Here is a 21,976-nt window from a genome sequence, read left to right as displayed (position 1 = left end):
GCGTGTTAAAGTCCTACGGATACGCTAACTCGGCGGTTGAATTACCGCGAAGGGAAATAGAAAGAGAAAGAGAATCGTAAGAGAGGGAGAGTTAGTCGCAGGGAGGCGAAAGAAGAAGACGAACGAGATGAGAGAAACGAAAGCAGAAATCCGGGGGGACAGAGAAAGAGGGAGAGAAACGTTTACAACGATGAGACGAAAGAGAGAGGGGAGGGAGAAAGAAGAGAAAGAGAGACTGAGAGACAGGATGATGCGAGAGAAGAAGAGAGGATGCTCTGATGTAGCCGGCGGGCACACATCGGCTCCTCTCCCTCGCCAATCGGCGCGCGCGGCGTGGGGCGAGTTTGAGGTAGGGGGCCGCACGACGCACAGCGGTGGTGGCGGTGGCGTGCTGCGGCGGTGGCGGCGGCGGTGGCGGCGGCGCGGCTGCCAAGGTATTTAAGGTACCGTGAACCGGCGGCGCACGAGTAGTTCACTTCTGTTCGGTGCGGTGTCGCGGTGATTTTGAGGGGACAGAAGAGAAAGAAAGGGAGAAAGAAGAAACAGGGGACCAGGGAAAAACGGGAGAAAAGAACGGTGCTCGGGACTCGCACATCGCTCGATCTTCGAGGGTGCGAGAGACCAGCCAGAGAAATAAGAATTTCGGTGTGCAACTTGGAACCTTGTTAAGAAAAAAAAAAAAAAAAAAACAAAACGATAGTTAACGATAGTTTGTCGATCGGTAGTTTTTAGATCGCGATCTGCCGAACCCGTGATCATCACGGGACGTCCCCGTCGAGAGACGTTACGCTATCCTTCCGAAGAGTGAGACCGAAGGTTCATCGACTCTAATAACAGTTCCACGGGAAGATCTCGAAGCACGATTACAACCGCGACACGTAAAGAATTTTCGAATCGAATCGAAACCGGCCACGCGTCCATCCGGAAGAACACGTCGCCGGACAGGATCGTCAGGGTCGTCTGCCGTTGACGACAGTCCTGGATAGGTAAGTCTTAAAAACAGTGTGGTTTATTCGTTAGTGCGATGAAAAAGCCGGCGAAAAAGGGTGGAATATAATTCTGTGAGCTCGATACGTTCGGTACCGCGCGCGCTCGCGAACCGGCCTCTCCTCGATCCTCGATGGTGATACCAAGTGATCAAGATCAGTGATTCTGTTGCACTGTGCTCTCTCTCGCGATCAAACGGACCATGCTTCTCGCTGTTCTCCTGTTCTCGTCTTCATCGCCGTCTTCGTCGTCGTTGTTCGACCGTGGATTTTATAAACTGTGACCAAAAAGTAATATGTGCCTCGACGCAGGAATACGTTGATCTCAAAGTGCTCTTTCAATGGAAGTATGTATTGCTATGTACAAGGGATAAGGGAGGTCTTCGAAGAGTAAGGCTCTCGTTCGCTGTTGTCGAGCAATGATACGAACACGAACGCGCGAAGTGATCCGATTAACTTTCGAACGCGAGTCACGTTGAGTCATCGGAAAGAGATCGATAAATCCGCGTCGAGTGTAAAATCACCTTGTAACATCGTGGCCGATCGAAATACACCTGTCATGTATCGGTTAAACTCGATAATTACGAATGAGTAGCAACGTAACAACGAAATACACCGGTCACGGTTAAACATTATCTTACGTCAAAGATCGCTTTCGTTCTTTAGTAATAAAAAAAAAAAAGAGAGAGGGGAAAGGGAAAACATATAGAAAGGGGAATTCCAACTTCGCTACGGGAAAACGGGTGACTAAAAGCGTCTTTCCGGCACGGGTGAGTCGCTCGCAACAAGTCACGCGAGGATGGACCGGTTCGACTCCGGAACGGAGTCAAAGAGGCCCGGGCCTAAATAATTCAACGCAGCGGTATAATAGGTATGCGTGTCGACTTGCAGCCGTGAAGGCTAGTCTGTCGTGCACGAACACCTCGTACAATTAAGAAACCGTGTCTGAATACCGAGGCAAACACCGTCGATACGTGAATACCAAGCAACACGGCGAATCTCGACAACCTGTAACATCCGTATAACCGCTGTTGATTAACATTACGAAACCTCGAAATCGATCGAAAGGAAACGAATAACAAAACGAACAACGAAACAGGAAAGAAATAAAGATAGAAAGTTCTTTCCTGACTCTGCCAACTATTCGCGAAAAGTTTGCTTAGAACGATGGATCTTCAGAATCTATATAGTCGAGAGATCTGATCGTTCCCTTCGCCTCCGAACAAAGGGGAGAATAGTCGAAACGGTATCGATTTTCCCGTGGCGGGTCCGCCGGTTACGGAATATAAAATAGGGTCCGCAAAGGTAGAACGCGCGTCAGCATAATGAGTTAGAAGGAATTCCAAGAATCGGAATAATGGATCGTTCCCGTGAGCGACACGCCGGCAGAGACGAAAAATGTAAACTAGGAGAATCTATAGAGGCGCACGGGCTCCTTTGTATCCCGTCGGCGTAAAACAGACCTCGGGTTTCCTTTCCTCGAGAGCGCGACACGGTGTAACGCGCGTGAATGAGCCTCAAATGCCTCCGTTAAATCGAATTCTCAATGTTATATGCAGCGACGACGACGACGACGACGACGAAATGAAGACGAAAATTAGCATGATATTGTACCGTTGCCGAGAGCAAAGATTAAAGTCGAAGTCTCGCGTAAAGCTTTGATTTCAGTCTCGAAAATGTAAACATTTGCGATGAATGGTTCGCGAATTGAACGAGAAATCGTTCTAGAAGAAACGATCTTGTTTCTTCATCGAGGATAAAGAGAATGAATTTGTCACGGTCGAAGTACGTCGGAGAAGTTACGATTGCATTATGATCCGTGATCATTACGTTCAGCGAGCGTGCGCGTAGCCGATCCGTGGCATCCATGAATCACCTTTGCCAGGAAACGCGGGCTTTTTAATCAACGATTTACTTTGCTCCTACGTACTATATAATAACAACAACCAAATTAATTATGCGACCGTGTGTTATCCGTTAATTATCGCCGACCGTGGAAGCCATCTCGGTGTTTCTACTTCACGCAGTGCTACGAGTCTTCGTGAACTCCTTCTTCTTGGGAGAGTTCGATAACCGATAGTGCTTCGTGCACTTAATGAACGATGGCTTATGATATTATTTTTCATAACTTTGAATTTTTTATTAATAATTTCAAAATCTTGAATTTATAACTCTTAAGGATTTCAAGATTTTCAAATCTTACCTTTCAGTTTATGCATGATGATCTGTTAAGTCTAATGCAAATGAGTGATGCTAGCGTATGATTGGACATATTTATATTTCTGATAATGCAATAGCGCATGATCGTGTTAGATACATTAGAAATATGTACAAAGCTACCGAATTGTACGGTATCACTGATATACTGTGTAGATTATATTTATAATAATGGTATCGTATACTTAGGTGCACCCACTGAATTGCAGAGATTCATTGATACGAAATGAGACATGAATCCATAATTTTGCAATCCAAAAGCTTTAACCGCATTGTTAAATTTCTTACTTCTCGTATGCATGAATCTTTAGAAATTTGAACCAACTGAATTGCAAAATATCACCGATGCGAAATAGTAACAACGTCGCATCGCTAGTGTACTGAAACGTTACATGTTTCTGTGCATTGGTTCGTTAAAATTATACACGCAAAAATATAATCACGAGATATCACCAACGCGAAATCGTAACGTCTCCAACAATTGCTCGTTCGCACTGATTTCCAAATTAAACACTTGAAACATCAATTTCGGTAACTTACAATATTTACGAATTTCATCTCCAAATTTCTCATTCCTATATAATTCCAATATCACATGCTCGTTAGGAATGTACATGGAAAAATGTAATTATAAAACGCCACAATTGTAATTCTAAATCGCATAAACGTTTCACCGTTCATCGTGCACGGAGGTCCTCTACCTCTTCGAGACTCGTAACGGTTTTAATCGACGAAGAGAAAGAAAAAATATTGCTTCCAAGAAAAATGAAGAGTTAAACTACAAAAGACCTCGATTACATCGTACCATTTGCATGCGCATTTTCTTCGCGACGGAAGAAGGATCAGCGTATTCGTCGTACAATACGTTGATTACCCGGTTTTCTACTTACGGCTCGACCAGCTAATTGCTAATTACTAAACGCTAATTACCAAGACCATCTTCTGGTCGTGTATTGCACGAGAGGGCAGCCACGGTTCTGGCTACCTTGTTAGACACAGCGACGAAAATGAAATAGAGTAATGGAGTGTAAGTAAGGAGCTATCTCAGGCACGCGATCCGCGCGCAATAACCGTGGAGAATCGATCCTACAAGGGAGAGCTTAATTGCGATCGATCGCGGAAGAAGAAAAGGAGAAAGATCCTTTTTACGTAAGCCGTTTCCGAACTTAGGTATAGCGTGTAACACAAAATCGAGTACTCGCGACATCTCCGTGGACATTAGAATTTAGTTTGATTATTAATAGATCTTATAGAAGTTAGTTTGATTATTAATAAATTTCTATAATGAAAAGTGTCGATAAAATGATCGATGTACTATTGATAATTTTGTGCTATATAATTTACTTCCATCAACTTTTTGATGCACGAGAATAATTGCTTCCATATTTATCGAATACGATATTCATATTAAAGCTTCCATATCATATTGAAAAATATTTTCTTCGAAGTGTATGCTTCGTAATAAAGCAAACATTTTCTACGAAATTTGCATCGAAAAATTGACATAGAAGCCATTAATCCTAAAAAGAAACCTGTGAAAAATCAGCTGACGCAAATTTATGACAATGTCGGTCATGATTGAAGTGCTAAAGTGCTCAGTGAATAATCGAATCTATTAAAAGTCAGAATGTATAAGCTGAATTATTACTTCACGTGATTGCTCTCGTCGTCGTGAACGAATTGCAAGACGAATTAAACATAATTGCAAAGGAAGAATAAAAACTGAGAAAAAGGTAATAGGAAAATGGAATGGTTCTTGTTTTAGAGAGAAAAGCCAACCGTGGCAGGTTTTGAGTTAGGTGTGCCACGAATTAATTATGGACGGTAATAGCTGCCTGGACTATAGTTGGCTGCGAGTTTTTCTTTTCTTCTCGTCTGCTTCGTAGTCCCCCTTTCGCATAGGTAGACGTTTTTGCTCGACCAGGCGCACACAAGCTTTCTTTCGTCGTCGTTAGCGCCGTCTAGCTTTTCAAACAGTAGGCAACGCGATGAACCGATGTCGCACAACTTCTTGGTACGACACGATCACTTTTACACCCGCTTCGCCATTTCTTGCTGCTGCTGTTGTTGTTGTTCTTGTTGTCGCTGTTAAATAATTAACCGCTGATTCCCGAGCAAACGGTGCGTGCATGAATCGCACCACTACCATTAAGAAGGGAGGCGATCTTCGCGCATTAAACGAGTCAAAACTACTCGACATTATCGCAGTGAAAGTATCCAAAGTAAGACAGAGATCGTTGAGCAAGAATTCGTGCTCTGTTATGTGCTTGCGCCGTCATTGGGCCTCTTCTATTCGGCTCCTCGCTTGACCGACCGTTTGAATCACGTACCAGACCCACACGAAACGGTAAAAAGTCAGAGATGCGGTTAGTGCCGCGCCACGAATTTGGGTCGTGTGACCGACAGGCCGCCTTTGTCCAGAAAAAGGCGATCCTCTTCGATCGACCGCCTTTGTATAACATTCAAAAGTCCTCGTTTTAATTGATCTTCATAAATATCCTCTAATGGATATCCTGAAATTTAATTATCGAATTTTTATCGAGGCTACTGGCTTCGTGATGCAGCTTCCAGATATTCAATTCTACACGACAGGAATTTTAAAAACTTCGAATCTTTATTCAAGGATATGCAATCGAAGGTTCAGCGATTATAATAAAACTAAATATAAATCGAGGCTGTATTTGTCTTCCGACTCGACGTTTCTAATTTTATCCAGTATTCGATAAACGTATTATCCGATAGACTAAAATACCAAATGTAGTTCGTTAAATTTAGACTCCATTTATGGGATCTCAGAGCGCGTTCGATCGATCATTTTCAGCAGCTCGAAAGTGTCACTGAACGCTGTATACCTAGGTGGTATAACCGACAGCCAGGTTATATACCGTTTGACGAACGTAGTCGAGCTACATCTTTTGAACGTCAAACTATTTAGAAGCGATCGAGCATTAAAAGAGGCAGCGCTTCCTATCGACCGGACTACAACGCTATATAGCGGTTCAAAAAAAAAAAAAAAAAAAAGAAGACGAACACCCGCGAACGGCCGGCTCGTCGGCCACTGGCCTCCAGACGCTATCCAAAAAGGGCTATTAAAAATATCGAGCACGAAGACTCGACCTATCGGCCCGTGAAATCCTGTATTCAACGTGTGCTAAGGCTGCTCAAAAGACACGACCAATTATTCATTCTCCCTAAACGTCCAGCAAACTTCGAAAATTCAACCGATCCGCCAGGAATTCCCCCAAATTACTGAAAATTCTTTGAATCCTTCATATTCCATCGTGAATATCCTTTCTGTCGGCTAAAACGTTTACATCAAAATTCACCTAACCCTCGTAAATATTTTTACCGATCACAGGAACAGGAAGATTCGAAGTTTCCAATATTGGCAGATTTACCAATTCTATCGTTAACATTTCCTTTACAAACATTTTTGCAATTTCTAAAAAATCACTATATGCATACAAAAAAAAAAAAATAAATTTACAACGAAGTGATGTTAGTCTACAGTTACCGATGATTCGAGACTCAAAGTTGGAAACACTACAAGTCAACGACTTGCAATCGTAAAACAGAGCGACAATAGAGTTCAGAAAGTTCTTTCAAACGAGGAATCGACACCGATCACGTTCGAATTCTATTCGCACGGAGCTTGCGGTACCGACAATGCGACCACCTCGTATTCCAAGCACGCGTGCCTCGTACACGAAGTGCTAATTCAACGTCACGCCTTGTTCCCCGTAGCCGAATCTTTCAAAGAGAGACCAACCACGATACGCTCCTCCGTCAACATACGGTTTCCTCCTACGATTATCGCGGAATTTGGATACGCTCGGGTTCGCACACGTGAATGCGAATGAACCAGCCCGTCGAAAAATCCGCCGGACAGGCCAATGACTCGTACAAGGGAGTAGGAAGTTCAACGATTTTCATTTTGACGGCCCTGGTTCTTTTCGTGGATGGAATCGGTTCCGACGCTCTGCCGAGCCGTCACATACGAAAGAACGAGAAATAAAAATAAAACGAAAGGCTGGATATATCGACTTTCTGTCGGAATCGTGGATTGCTCGCGTCGTGTTCCATTCCCGAAGAAGAATTTCTAGTATCGCGGAAATGAACGTTCTATCAAGGGCAGGACAAAGAAATTCAATTACAGAATTGTCCGTTTTGTGAACGTTCCTGTCAAAGAGTTTTCATTTTGATGTTATCGTCCTGGGGTTACACGAGATGATACGATCTATCGATTGCTGTACCTAAATTGTGCTGTGTATGCAGCGATAGTCTACAATTGACACTTTTCCCTATGTATTTAAGTACTATGCAGCATTTATAGTTTTTACATTATGATATAATTACGATTTTTTAGTCCTTAATATACAGGATGTTAGAAGAAAAAGAATAATACTCACTGTAAGGACCTATAGTGTGCACTGAGGGCAACAGAAAATGTTTAATCTAACGTAGATCCTTTTCAGTGTACAATGTAATTTTTAATTTTCTCGAAGAGATACTTTATCAACATAATTTTTAAACCATAAAGAATAATCGTGATAGAATATTTCTGTTAGACTTCTTTAGTGACTTTATTTTTAGATATGTTTCTTCATTTCGGAGATTTATTTGTGTACTTAAGTTATTGGACATTTTCTAAAACAGAATTACGGAATTATATTTTTTTCTGAAAAAAAACAAGTTCTGAATGAAACAATTCTTACATCTTCTACTATAGCGTCTTACAGTCTTACGCTCTTATTTCTCAACACCCAGTATACAATTCTTTCGTAAAGAATGCAAAAAGAACACAACGAAGCTTGCTTCGAGATTACGTTACTCCAAACGTTACACGACTTTTCGCAACCCTCAACAAACGATCGTCAACCCGAGCGTATTAATAGCCCAGACCACCTATCGATAATGGTCGTGATCAAAATCCGATACAGCCATGATATTCACGATTAATAGGATGATTATCGTTGGGTTGTCGGTGACACGCTATTATCGTGCTGGAATTCACGCGGCACGGTTTCACGGTCGGCGTGTCGGCGCGTTCGTGGATTCGCGGTCTGAACGGGTTTCGAACGGTTTCTGTCTGGCCGATTGAAATACCACGAATGAATTTACCTTGTGATACTTCGTATTCCTTACGTGGTTACTCGTGCCTCGATGTCGAATGCGGTTTATGAGGTTTGCCCGGTAACCGGTCGTGTACTCGATAAAAATCGGCTACTCTGTCCGACGAGATCCGAGAGAATTTCAATGCGCGCACGAATCGACTCCGAGCTTTGGACTCGTCGCACGTATTGCACGAGCGCACGAACGGTTTTTAGAACGTTAATCGACGAGAGCCGACTCGATTTCATTCGCTCCGAATTCTCCCATGGTGGCGGTCAATATTTTCGATAGCTGAGAAATCTCTTATGAACCCGCACAATCAAGTACGTTTGAAATATTATCGAAATAATTGAAATCTCTTTTAAATAATTAAATTGGTTAATAAATTCTTGCGTTCCAAAATACATGAATAATAATGCTGGTAATCAATCGGATATTATTGGTTTTGTAACTTTTGTATGAGTTATATATAGAATTGTTTGAAGCTGAAGCATAATCGAGGGATGGTTAAAGTTTGGAGTGATTGTAACGAGGGGTTATGTTAAAATTGCTGTAGTATAAAGTAGTTTGATTTTTCAGGCAACGTAAATGTTCAATTCGTTAGATGCGTTTCAATGTAATGCGAAGGAAAACTCTTTTACATAGAAATAAAGCAAGTGCGTAATTAAATCGAATAAAATTGAAAATCAGAGAATAATTGTATAAAATTCTATGAGTTATTAAAACTGTTCCTTTAGCTGATTTTGAAATGAAATATGCATGTATTTTCCTCACACTTCTTGAGCACTTAGAAAATACTAATTAATTATGTTACACGAAACGTGCTCAGCTTGTATCGTTTCTTTAGACGCAATAAAATTATTCTTCTTGTCAGCTGTGTTATGTTAAATTAGTCAAATGACATAAAATTTATAAAATGAACAAGAATGGACATTTTTTATCCATGTGTGGTCTACATATATTACTTAGATAGTTCTTCCAAATTCGGTAGGATCTGCTTTCGTATGTTGATGCCATGCTTTTTTTATGCAGAGTTCAATGAACATCGAGAAGCCAATAAACCTGACTTTATATAATTACGAAAACATAAATTTCTTCCTTTAAGAATACATTAGTCGTTTTTAGAAATTTATGCAAAATTCGCATTTCAGAATAATTAACGAAATACTCGATTCTCTGGAAACTCTTATAACACAGTTTACGTCATCCTCAATACGTAACACAACTCCGAAACCGATTACCATTCGATCGCCGTGTTGGTTCCTCATTAAATAAAAGTCACAATCGAGCGTTCTTTCCGAATTGTCCTTCGCTGAATCATTCAACTGATTCACTCGCCTCGAAAAACCTCTGCCAAGAAAAACAAGAAAAAGGAAAACATCGAAATTCGTGAATCGTGATTCGTGCACAAAACGTGTCCTCTTGGATGACTAACACGATGCAAATCAGCTGTCGTCGGGTTTTACGAAATTCGGTTGAGCGACAGCTGACCTAAAACACTACAGACCCCTTGTTGTTCCAGAGCAAACGAAAATAAAGGTGTATAATCCAGTTTGCGGTGGTTTAGTGAACCTGCACTATTGGCCTAGTTCCTCCAACAATGTAATATACCTGGACAGCGGTTGTGTATCGCGCGTTGGAATTGTCACTGACAACCGGTCGGTGACCTATCCGTCTTTGTTTCACCTCTTGTTCCCTTCTCTTTAGCTTGTTTCCTTTTCGACGTATTCTTTCTGTCTCCGGTGTGGTATAAAGGCGAGGCACGAACATGCACGCGACACACGTCATTTTATTCACGAAATAATCCGGTAACCGGTAACAGGTTACCAGGGGCCGTTTTATTGAGCTGTGTAATGGCCTTTATAGATCGTTCCGTTTTATAACACCGTCGACCGTCACTCTTCGTGAATCGTTAACAGGTGGTTCGATCGTAGATAAGACGCAATGCCTTTCACGCTTCTATATGGAATTTTCCGCGTCTTTTACTTATCCTATCGGTGTCATTAGTTCCGACAGGTCTTATCAAACCGTTCTCGATTTGTCACATATAACCGGTGTTAACTTTCGCGCATAAAACGATGCCGAACCTGTAACACGGGCTGTAACATGTTACTGTTTAATGCTGTTCTAGATTATATCGGATTAACTTGATACAAGTAATAAAATAGAATGTTGGATTATCTTTTTAAGTGCTGTGTATAATAAACGAATGTAAACGAGAAAATATCCACCTTCTTGGGTCTTCAACTGCTCGTAATGTGGAACTCGACCTGTTATTTACTTATACCTACATTTTAATATCGTGCATGTACATTGTACATAGCTTGGTTCTTTAATATTGTACTTATTCAAAGCACTCAAAGGATTAAAATTCAATAAATTAATCTACTTCATTGCTTTCACACATCTTCTCGACTCTCTTGCATAGAGCTACTCTTCTCTGCACATTATCAGAAATTTTATAGCAAGTTACCATTCTCTGAAATATATGAAATTTAAAAAAGTCGTTTTGCAAAACGAACCATCAGCAAAGCAGCTCGAACTAGTCCTGTTATTTTCCGAGCAGAAAGCTGATGCGCGACAAACCGCTCGAAAGCACAGGCAGCGCCGAAAGGGAAGAATCGACTAGCTTCGCTATCAGCGATTCAATTCCAGCGAATCTTCCATATTCGGAGCATTCTCGAAGGCTGTTAGGCCTATTTATTAGAGTTGGCAATGAAGGAGCGACGTTCGCGAAGGGACGATGCCGGTGCACGCGGTTCTGGCGAACAGGGTACCGTAAGAGCGCTGGAATTAAGTACAATAGCACGTAACATTATACAACGAATCAAAGGAGCACGCGTACGCAATCAGATCGACCAGGCTTCGTTTATATACAGGGTGTTTCGTCTAACTGTATCATTTAAAATATCCCTTGTACGAAAATAAAAATTTCAGAACAATTTTTCGCAAACAAGTTGCAGAATTTTTCATACAAAGCTGTTTTATGGAAGCTAATGTATGAGAATATATTTTATTTGTCCCTATAATTTTGCCGATTATTACATAATTCCATTTTTTGACTTAATAATTTGACTTAATAGAATAGTATAGGAGATTCTCAGAAAGGTAACATTCCGTAGAATATTAATTGATAAATTTGTCCTCAAACCCAAACTCTTTTCAGTAAAATAAAAATATCGTTCCAACAAACTGGTCTCCACAAGATTATACAAGTTCAAGTTAGGTGAAACACCCTGTATACCATTCGTTCTTCGCCTCATCGATTCATCGTGGGCTCGCTTCGAGGTCGAACGGTGTTCAGTTAATGAGAAACGAAATCGTGATTTCGTCCTCGTGGCTTTTTCTCGCCACACGACATGCGCAGCTTGACGCAAGTCATCGCGATCCTGGGAATTTTTTATGACGTCATCCTCTATCGAATGTAGGTATGCCACGAAACCGGTTTTACCGAGTGATATAAATTAAAAAAAGAAATGCAGAAGAGGAAGTGGAAATAAACCGAGGAGAAAAAGGGGAAAGAGGAAGAGAAATAAGTGTAATGTAACTTTGTAGTAGCTGGTTCTTCCTGTAACCGACGCCGAAGAATCATCCGGCGGAAAGAAAAAGAAGAGGAAAAAATAAAATGCCCGGCGTGCAACTCGAACTCTGACTCGATTACAGAATTTATGGTTAATTCGAGGCTCGAGAAAGATCGATGAGAACGTGGAGCAACGATTTATAAACTGGTCGGGGCTTTCGTGATACGATATCGTGGCATGCAGCAGATACAAATTCCCCGTGAATCGATGGAACTTTACCGTTGATGAAACGCACGCGAGGAGAAAGAGCGTCGGCCGATTTAATCGAGTTTAGAATGAAAAGAAAAAAGGAAAAGAGGAATGGGAAAAAATGGCAAGGCAGCCCCTAACATCTTGAAGCCAAAGCAGATATAAACGCGATCTCGGGCGAGAACTAATCTCCAATGGTAATCGGCCGGTGCTAACGGTAAATTTTCTAACCGGTGCTTAGTTTCTGCTTTAACGCTATTAGCTGATCTCGTAGAGCGATCCAAGAGACTGATTTCGAAGTATGGAGGCCTTAAGAGACTTTTCTGAACACGCTCGACCGTATTTCGCAGACATTATGTACTTCCTTCTTCGAATTGCTACTGACATTTTTATCCTCTCGTAGTGAGACGAGTGAGATTGAGACGATCGATAGATATCGAAATATTTTAAATTAACGTGTCTATCGCTGAACAGAATCGATCCAAGTTTCATTTTTACTGGAAAACAATAATTACGGTATTGTTCACTGTCTTTTTATTTCAATGTAAAGTCTAATTATTTTGAAGCCTAGAAGTCAAGTGAATGAGAATTAAGTAGATAAAATAAGGCTTAAAATTTACTTAAAATTTGCTTTCCATTTTCATCGTTCTTTACTTTAGCTTCTTGTTGTTTCATCTTTTCGTCGTTTGTAATTTCTTCGCTGATTTCTTATTATCCATTTTTAATGAATCACTTTAATATCATTCTGCTATTTAATTTCATTTTATTCTTATTATTTTCTCTTTATCTTCTCTTTCCAAATACCCTTGGAGTAAGTTTGGTTTCCATCTTCATCGTTCTTTAATCTTGTCTTTTGTCCTTTACACTTTTCATGATCGATGTGATTTCTTCGCGGATATTTTTATTGCTGATCTTCGATCATTTATTCATTCTGCTGTTGCATCCCGTATTCCTTCCATTTCGTCACGAGAAGAGGAGAAAATGGAGCGGAACCCTGACACATAGGAAATCCCCGTGATCAGTACACGTAGGTGATTGGTACACGTTGGCCGATCTTCGTATGCTCGTCTATACCCTACCCATTACTTCCTACGATTGTTGTCAGAATTTTCGCACGATTATTTACGCGGGAGAAACGAGAAAAACTCGCTGGCAATGGGCTAATTGGAAATTATGTAACTGTCGGTGCACGCTTGCCCGACCACGTTCTATTTTCTATAAATCCAATGAAACCGTTATCCGATGGGACGATATTCCTTTTATGCTGCAAAAAGAGGCAACTCTCGATGCAAACTATATAAACTAATCGGTACGACATTTTTCTCCTAAAAGTGAAATTTTGCTCCTTTATAGAAGATTAAAATTCCAATTGCTAGTTTCATGCACAGGTAAAAGATAGATGGAATTGCCACAACAAGTTTCGTAAACGAATAACGATCTGCAGTTATAAATGATTAATATGAAGCAACGTTGATCTCGCGTCACCACTTTCACCAGTTGTCACTCTGAAATATAGATCAACTTGAGTAACCATATATATCGTTCGACGAATCCACGAAATATCGATGTGTAAGTAATGAAGGGAGAGAGAGAGAGAGAGAAATTGTCGCGTAGGACTCGTATCGTGGCGGACAATCAACCCACATCTTCGTCCCGGTTCGAAGGCAACCGGTCGTGATCCATGGGGAAATCGATTCCTACCTACCGACTTATTATTAGTCGTACGACCTTGGCTCTCGAGGACCTCTTTCAGATCGCCATCGTCGTCACGTACTCGATCCACGATTCTACGAAAGTGTCGCCCGATGCTCGTGCAGCTCCTTTGCCTCGTACACATGGCGATAATGTATCCAGCCCAGAGTCCGGATCATTCGTCTTCGACCGAAGGGATGATCTCGGTGTACCAGTTTCATCTTCTTCTCCTTCTTCTCATTCTTCTTCTTCTTCTTCTTCTTCTTCTCCCTCCATTGGAATGGTTGCCTGGCCGCTATGCTGGTTCATCTCGAAGGGAAAAGAAACTGTCGCTTAACGAGCGCAACGCGAGGTACGATCGTTAATCGTCCGGCATTCGCATATACGCAAAAGTCACCCATGAAGAATGAACTGTGAAACCCGTAGGCCACTTCGGTATCTACACATCTTGATGTACCACGACCGAACTATCACGGTCATGGCCGCGCCTGACCGCCATTCTGAGATTAATAACGTCGAATCGACTGCCTTTCGTTCGCGTCTTCGACAAATCTTCCCGATGCTGTTCTCCGTGGGTCACTAGGAGCCAAAGTCCATCCACCTTCGTCCTCTTCTCAACAAGAAAACACGCGCTGGGTATAGTATAGAAACGATGGATGGAAAAAGGTCGAAGGGAATGAGCGAAAGAAGGCGGAGGGGGCATTAAGCTGGTAGAACACGGCCTTACCTTGATGAAGACCATTTGTGGAGATTCGTAATAAGATACTAACAGAGTATGCTCCGTCTTGGTCGTTTTATTCGAACCAGCTAGTGCCACGTTTCCTTTCCTCCCTTCGAATCTATTACACAGCGGTTCTTTCTTTTCCCCCGGCTTTTCTTCGTAAGCTTTCCTTTCGATTCACTGCACACCTTTGCTTCTCTCGTCCTATTTGGCTTTCTTACGCTCTCGTCGTAGATCAACCATAGACGACGAGGGAGGAACCGATATTAAAGCGTAAATTCGTATGGTTTCGATGAAATATCGAGATGAAACTTCTCGCCGGCCTCGTAAAGCCCCGAGTGAGTAGAATTGATATGGATTCGGGAGCAAAGAATCGGATAGGAAACTATAGGATTTGGTAGGCGCTCCTTAGAAATAATTTTCTCATTCATACAATACCACGATATCCGGCTGGTAGAAATTTCGAAGGAAGAAATCACGCGGCGAGGAAGATATTATTACAGCCCGGCGTCGCTTAAAGCATTACCTCCGCCGGTATCTTAAATCGGGTCGAAGGTTCGCCGTAAAACTTAATTACTATCGCCCCGGAACAGGCGTACCCTCTCTCTAGGGTCAAGCAATAAAGGAGTGGAAGAGAAAATACAGAGTATCGTACCACGATACCATTTATAAACGTATCGATTACCAGGCTCGATTGTCTAACGACCGCGACCCGTTTCGTGGGTGTCCCCGTGAAGCGACGATTATCATTCTTTCAAGGCTGACGCGTCGACAGTCGACAGGTTTTGTCTTCGCGTTGAACCTGTCCCCGAAGGTGGGCTCCGATCAAGGGGGACACGAATCGACGACGAAGATCGTATCTGGTTCTCTTACACGGGGTAAGACAACCACGCTACGGACCTATAACGTTGGGTGGCTGTTCGTGGTTCGCGCGATTCGTATCCGGTTCACCGTCTCCAACATTATTTCCCGTGAGTCTTGTCCCCAGGCCCTGCAGAGAAGTCGATCTTCACCGGTCCGGTACACGGTGTTGCCTGCGCTCTTCACGACGAGCGAGTAACCTTTCATTCCGTGGTGTTGGTTGCTTGGTAAACGGAGAGGAGGGGACGCGAGGGTGGCCCTGCACCTGGGCCACGGGGACACAACAGTGTCCCGCTGTGTGGCTCGTGCACGAGCCGACCGTTCTGTGCTTCTCTCTTTATAGTCCACTAACACCTCCGGTTGCCTCGTTCAAGTACACCGACAGGCATTATTCTGATCGTGCGCGGCCTATCTTCTCTCTGACGGTATATATATGCCGTTCCCTAGTCAGCCTTCTTCTCGCCGTAACAATGAGACGTCTGGCGCGTTTACATACTCCTCACGGCAGGAATTCCTTGCTACGACTCCTGGAAATCACAGAGACACTGTTATACGTCAGCTGATGATTCTGCTACCGTTTTCGAATTCGATTCTTGTATCGTGTGTATTATCATTGATTCTTTCGTTTCAAGATTTAACAAAGTGTTAAGGGATAGTAAGATTTATGTAGGATTTGATAGATGATTTTGTAGAATTGAATATAGAATTTGAATATAAAAATCGCCGGGAAAGAGCGCGATAGATTATATTTCTTATCTTCTATAGCTTAGCAATGTTGAAGAATCAAGCTCACATTATGAAAAGTATATTTCTATACTCGATATTAACGTTAAAGATGAATTTTTCTCGCTCTTTTGAATAATTCTAAGATATTAATTGTAACAATATCTTGTCCTAGATTCCTTTACCTTTGTGTTTATCGCTAATTTGAAAAATTCTAACGAAAATCTAAAAATCTCTGAAATAACTTTCTTAGTCCGTGATACGCAGAGTATATTCACCGCAGACTCTTTCATTCTATGCAGCCATAAAAAATATTTACTTCTTATGAAATACAAGTAGGAATATCCGTCGGATCGTTCCAGCCAACCGGATGTACGAATATTGATCATCAAGCACTCCGCCATTCTATTTATAGAGGGCCACCGGAACAACGTTCCCGTTGGCCAGTTCGTACACGAGAGCTCGTCGATCTTCTCGTTTTCTTTGCGTGTCACTGACAACGCATCGCGCCGGCATAAGCTTCGTTACAGAACGCGCGCCGGTGAAAATTATTCCAGCCGGCCGGATGCGCGTATATTAATCACAACGCTGAGCCCGTCGTGCCTTTCAACAAGGGGGAGAGAGTTCACACCTGGACCACGAGGACAATGGCGAGCAAACGCGGTTGTGGCTCGTGCTCCAATCCCATACACATGTACCTTTTCCTCGTCTTCCTCCTTTGTACATCGCCGACTGGTCCCACACAGATCAGAAAATCGTTTATCGAGTTAGTTAAACCCCATTTTCCATTCCCTGCCAATCACCCGGGGATAAGTGAATCATTTCCCTTGGCACATGCCTCGTTACCTCTGATTTACATACTCCCCTAGTTTACATGTTTTACGTACGCGGAATCTATCTACGGCTACTTGCAACAATATTCGAAAATTTTTAATGGTGTTCGTTGGAAGCAAAACCTTGTTAGAATTTCGAATCGAAAGTGAAATGTGGAACTTTTCGCGTATAGGCTACCATATTTGGAATGTATAGAATAGAAATTGATTTCGCTTCGAGAATTCTTATCACCTTCGACTTTCTGATGCATTTATCATATATATTACGGAAAGAAAGGAAAGAAAAATAGTAGTTGGCGTTCTAGATGACGGCAAAACTCGGCTAGTCACGTTCGATTCCGCGAAATCTCATGTACATTCGACGTAGCCACTTCCTAGGAGTGCAAGCTCTTCCAACGATCGTTCTATACTTCCTTGTACTGGTTTCCTAGTCGGGATGTCGCGTCGATCTGAAAACCTTGTACAAGAAGGTCCGGCCATCGTGACTCGCTAAGGGATCGGGCACGTTACATCGGTAAAGCTCGACACAGGTGCGCATGCCTGTTCCAGGGAGGACAGGATCACCGTTTCTTTCACTCTTATCCCGTCCCCTTTCTATCCAGTCATTAAGGTTCTTTCACCCCAACCTTACGAGGAATCGTTAGACGAAGGTGATGGTCTGTCTGTCCGAACGCGTGGCTGGATCAGACTTTCTGTCATTTCCTCGTTTCCTTCGTTTCCCACATCGATGATCATATCATCAACATGGTAACTTTAGCAAAGGAATTGAAATACATTGTTCTGAAGACCGAGTAGATTTCGTTTAGAAGGTAACCCCGGAAAGAAGGAATAAAAGACTAACAGACCTACCTAACGACCAAACGGTATTGATTAATCAAGTTTATAGTGGATTCGCAAGATTCCATGGTTACAGCACGTAGGTATGACAAAACAATTTATAGAATCTCCGACTCTTTGTCTACATTTCAGTTTCAACAAACAAAATTTTCGATGTTTTAAGAAGAACTGTACTATAAAATTGGGAAAAGAAATCAGCAATGTTTCTCAAATCCTTCATATGTTTTTCAAATTCAAGAAATGCTTCAACGATCATAGAACACGAAAGGGTTGGAAATATCTCATAGGAAGTTAATAATCTGTTAAATTGAATCACCAAAATTGAAGGAAACGATATACATAAAAGCCCCTTTGCGATATCCAAAATTCCACAAGCTCGATATTCGCGCGTTCGCCATCAAAATAGCAGAGCATCAGGTGTCGCGGCCATTGATTCCCGTTGTTTGCAGAGTTGGATAATTGAAACACGGGGATTAATTGTGTCGGTCGAGCGAGACAATCCCAATATTAGCTTCCGCGTCCACGCTAATCCAGATTAAGCAAATCCTATATGCGAAGGGGATATCTCTACACAATACATGCATGCATACCTTGGCAACTTCGTCATGGCAATCTGCATACAGCAACCTCTAAAGTGAAGTTTCGTGGCCGTTGTGTCGCGTGCATTCCCACGGCGAAGACAAACGCCGTGTCGAAAGCATCGGGCAAAAGATGCGTAAAGCCTTGTTTACTCTCAACATTGTCTCGCTAAGTGGCACGGTGTCTTGAACTTGGATATGTTCGTCTCGAAGGCAGTCACGTCGGCGACGAAACGCATGGAACGCCGCGCCCAAAGCAAACTCGGTATTTCAGGCTTTCCACGTAAACGCAGGGCAAACAGTGCGGCGATGCAGCAAGTTCGAGGGTTTCCCGATGTGCAAACACGGGTTGAAGAACGAAGTTAAAGTCACGTTCGATCCTCTCTTCGTTCATCGGAGGAACCCGTGGGGGCACGCCTCCATTATTATTCTAATTATTCCCTGTTTGGATACGCGATGCCTACGCCCGCTGTTATTTGCATCGAATCCCGTCTCGCCCCTGGACATACGTTCGCGTATCGAGTACGCCTCTAATTAGAGAGTAGCTCGACACACAACCGCCGCGTCCGAGACCAAGGCATCGGTACTTTGGGGGGGAACGGTACTTTGAAACAGTATCGAGGTCCTCGTAATGTCAGCCCTGCACTCTGTAATCTCTCGAAAAACGCGAGGACGGTCCTTCCAAGTCGGTTGCCGACCATTCTCCGAGCTTTGCCATCGATATCTCTATCCGAGCAGGCTGCATGGTGAACGTGGTATTACGGATGAGAATATTACAATGTTCTTGCGAGCTCGATGAACATTGCAGGGTTTATCTGGCGAAGAGATTGGAAGGAATTGTGGCTGTAGGAAGTCAGCTTCGTTTTCCAGCAATTCGCGCTTACAGTACTCGTCAACGGGGGTAGAAAATATGTAGTCAACATAGCGTAAAATCAATCCTTGTGATAAAAATCGGAAAAATTTCTACAACAACCTGTGTACGACTAATGCTTATACGAAGCAGAATTGTCTTCTTATTGCTACAATACCTTTATTTCATCACAATACACTCGATATCCTTCAATCTCTTTATCGTAAAGCTTGCGTTACTCAAACTCATTTTATGAGGAAATGTAGCAAACTTTCATTTGCGTATTTTTGTTCTATAAGAAGATCAAAATCATTTTAGTAGCTGTCCTCTAATTATTTCTAATTATTTCGTGCATTGTGTTTCACGTTATCCAGGAGAATCCAAATCAAACAGTCCACGAGTTGTTCACCAGTTTCCGTGTTGCGTCAGCAGATATTTGCAATTATCCGTTTATTTCGCTTCGCGCACCCTCTTTCGTATCTCCCTGACTCGGAGGTGAAGCCAAAGGCGTCAAGAGACTCTCGACGCCCCGCTGTTGTACTTACTACCTAGTGCAAGCAACGACCAATCGACATTCCAGAATAGAAGGATGGTATGCTTTTCTCGACGGATAAGTCCCGAGAGCTCGGATTTGTCATCCTCTTCGAGGCTGTGCCAACGTAGCCAGCCATCCTAACGTAAATCTTGCGTCGGCCCTCTGAGACGCATCGATTTAACAGCGAGAGAGCAATCGAGGATGTTACGCAACGAATCAACGTCGACGCGAATCCAATCGAGCCCGAGAAGATACAGAAACGATCCTCGGAATACAACCATTGCAGTTGTCGAGTTTGTTTTGGAACGAAGTAGCATGTCATGGAGAAAGATTGCTTCTGATCGTTATATCGCTACGTTCTCGTCGGTCGTCGCATTAAGCGACTTTTTACCGCGCGGAACGGGGTAAAGAAATATTGTGTTACGCTTTGGTAGTTACAACGTGCATAGCGGTTAGAAAAAAAAATTAATCAGAGTCGAGGCTGAACGATGCAAGGTGTCAAACTATTAGCTTTTTTGTCACGGTCGAGTAAAAAGTTTGCTTAATATACCTGTCGATCGTATAATCTCTTCCGTATATTAAATCATCACTCGCCAATATCACAGACCACTATCCGCTATATTCAGTCGTTAGAAATCTTTTTCTGTTGCCACGAACATAGAACACGGATATTAACGTTCGCCTGAAACACGAATTACCTATGAGGATAATAGTCGCAACAAACTGTAATCGCGAGCATAACGCCGACAGGATTAATTGACAAGACATCTCCTTCGCGATACCATTTGCCTCTGAATAACCGTAACATATTGCCCATCAAGTAACGTTCTACAGTCTTCGAGGATCAGAGACGACAGGCTGCAATTGAGCCACGTAGAAAAGCCCGTCAGAATGGCATTCCACATTCTTCTCGCCGTGAACATCAGCTATATGCTATTTCTGTCAAACGTTGCGGCCCAGCCGTGCAGGTCTAAAGACACGCCATTACACGCGCTGCCGCAAGAGGATCAGCGGCATCTTAGAGACGCTTAAAGGATGAGAAACACGGATACCGCTAGTTTGCATAATAATTAATCACCGGAGCTCCTCATAACGGACAATTTCCGGCGCTCCCTGGATCGTAACTGGCCGCATCTGCCAATAATAGCAAAGGAAGAGAGAGAATAGTTGATAACGGAAGAACGCGGTTCAAGTTGTCGAAGAGCGAGGAAAGAGGCTAGATAACTCACGAGGATTTTTCAACGAACGATCCAACTCTTAGTCCCATTAGTTTACCGCGTCGATTATTCAGACGAGGATCAAATGCCATTTGCATGGACGACGTTACCCTGTCGTTCGATTAGGGCTTTAGGTTGGAGCATTATCTCGAAAGAAAGTTAAGATAGCGGAGAAAGGACGTGAAACATTACGTAACGCGGAACGAGATTAGACTGGCGATGGTATTGCGTTCGCTTTACACTCGCTGAACGTAAGGAATGGCTTAAATGGCGTTATATCTAAATCCATACGATGATACTCAGGGGAGATATAATGACATTGAAAACCAGGACAGACGAGAGCCGATCCCCTGCATATTTTTCCATCCAAACTGGATTCCTTAGAAATTTCGCGGCTAGCTTTTATAGAGATCGTGGAATAATCTTCCATCGTTGTAGATTGTAGAACAACGACGCTTTCCACTTCTTCCAATATATTTCGGACGATCGCGAAAATATTCGCAGGGGGAAATGTACTTGAACGTTCACATTTAAATGCGAAATTTTAGTATCCATCGCATTACTTGAATTTCCGCTATAGACATTTCGTATTCAGCTTTGGGATATCAAGTATTCGTCTGTTATGAATTTATAATGGCAATAAATGGCAATAAATGGCCGAAATAAATCTGCCATGAAAAGCAAACATTATCAATTCTCAATCATAATCAAACGATACGAGATCGTTGTCACTTTTCGTTGACGCTGTACAGTTTGATTGCTTTCTATCTTTAGCAATGGAATTGGTCACAGTTGCAAAATTAAGATAATATCGTATCGTTTGTTTGCATCGAAATTTGAGAAAAATTCCTCGCAGCGACGCGAACAAACGCGTAAATCGTTACGTTCATTATAGCGCCGCGAATCTATCGCCATGAAATCGCTTCCACAAATATTTTACATTCGTCCAAGAGGTCCCTTAGGAATGAAAGAAACGATCTCGTGAAAAATTGCTCTCGGTGGCAGAAAAGCTGTTCGCAGATAAAAACTGGACTATCGTCTCTA

General features: G+C 42.5%; 1 protein-coding gene across 4 annotated transcripts in view; it reads left to right on the top strand.

Annotated features, from left to right (window-relative positions):
- Positions 1 to 491: 491 nt before the first annotated feature.
- The window catches only part of LOC122565900 (titin-like), a 60,416-nt gene continuing 38,931 nt past the window's right edge, over positions 492 to 21,976 (top strand). For 3 of the 4 annotated variants that reach the window (XM_043722399.1, XM_043722397.1, XM_043722398.1), the window contains exon 1: positions 492 to 986. The gene's annotated coding sequence lies outside the window, so the exon portion shown is untranslated. The remainder of the gene's footprint in view (positions 987 to 21,976) is intronic. The other variant, XM_043722395.1, reaches the window with a different exon arrangement.

The sequence above is a fragment of the Bombus pyrosoma genome, linkage group LG3 (assembly GCF_014825855.1).
Source record: "Bombus pyrosoma isolate SC7728 linkage group LG3, ASM1482585v1, whole genome shotgun sequence".
Taxonomy (NCBI): Eukaryota; Metazoa; Arthropoda; class Insecta; order Hymenoptera; family Apidae; genus Bombus; species Bombus pyrosoma.
This window is presented reverse-complemented; position numbering and strand designations above follow the sequence as displayed.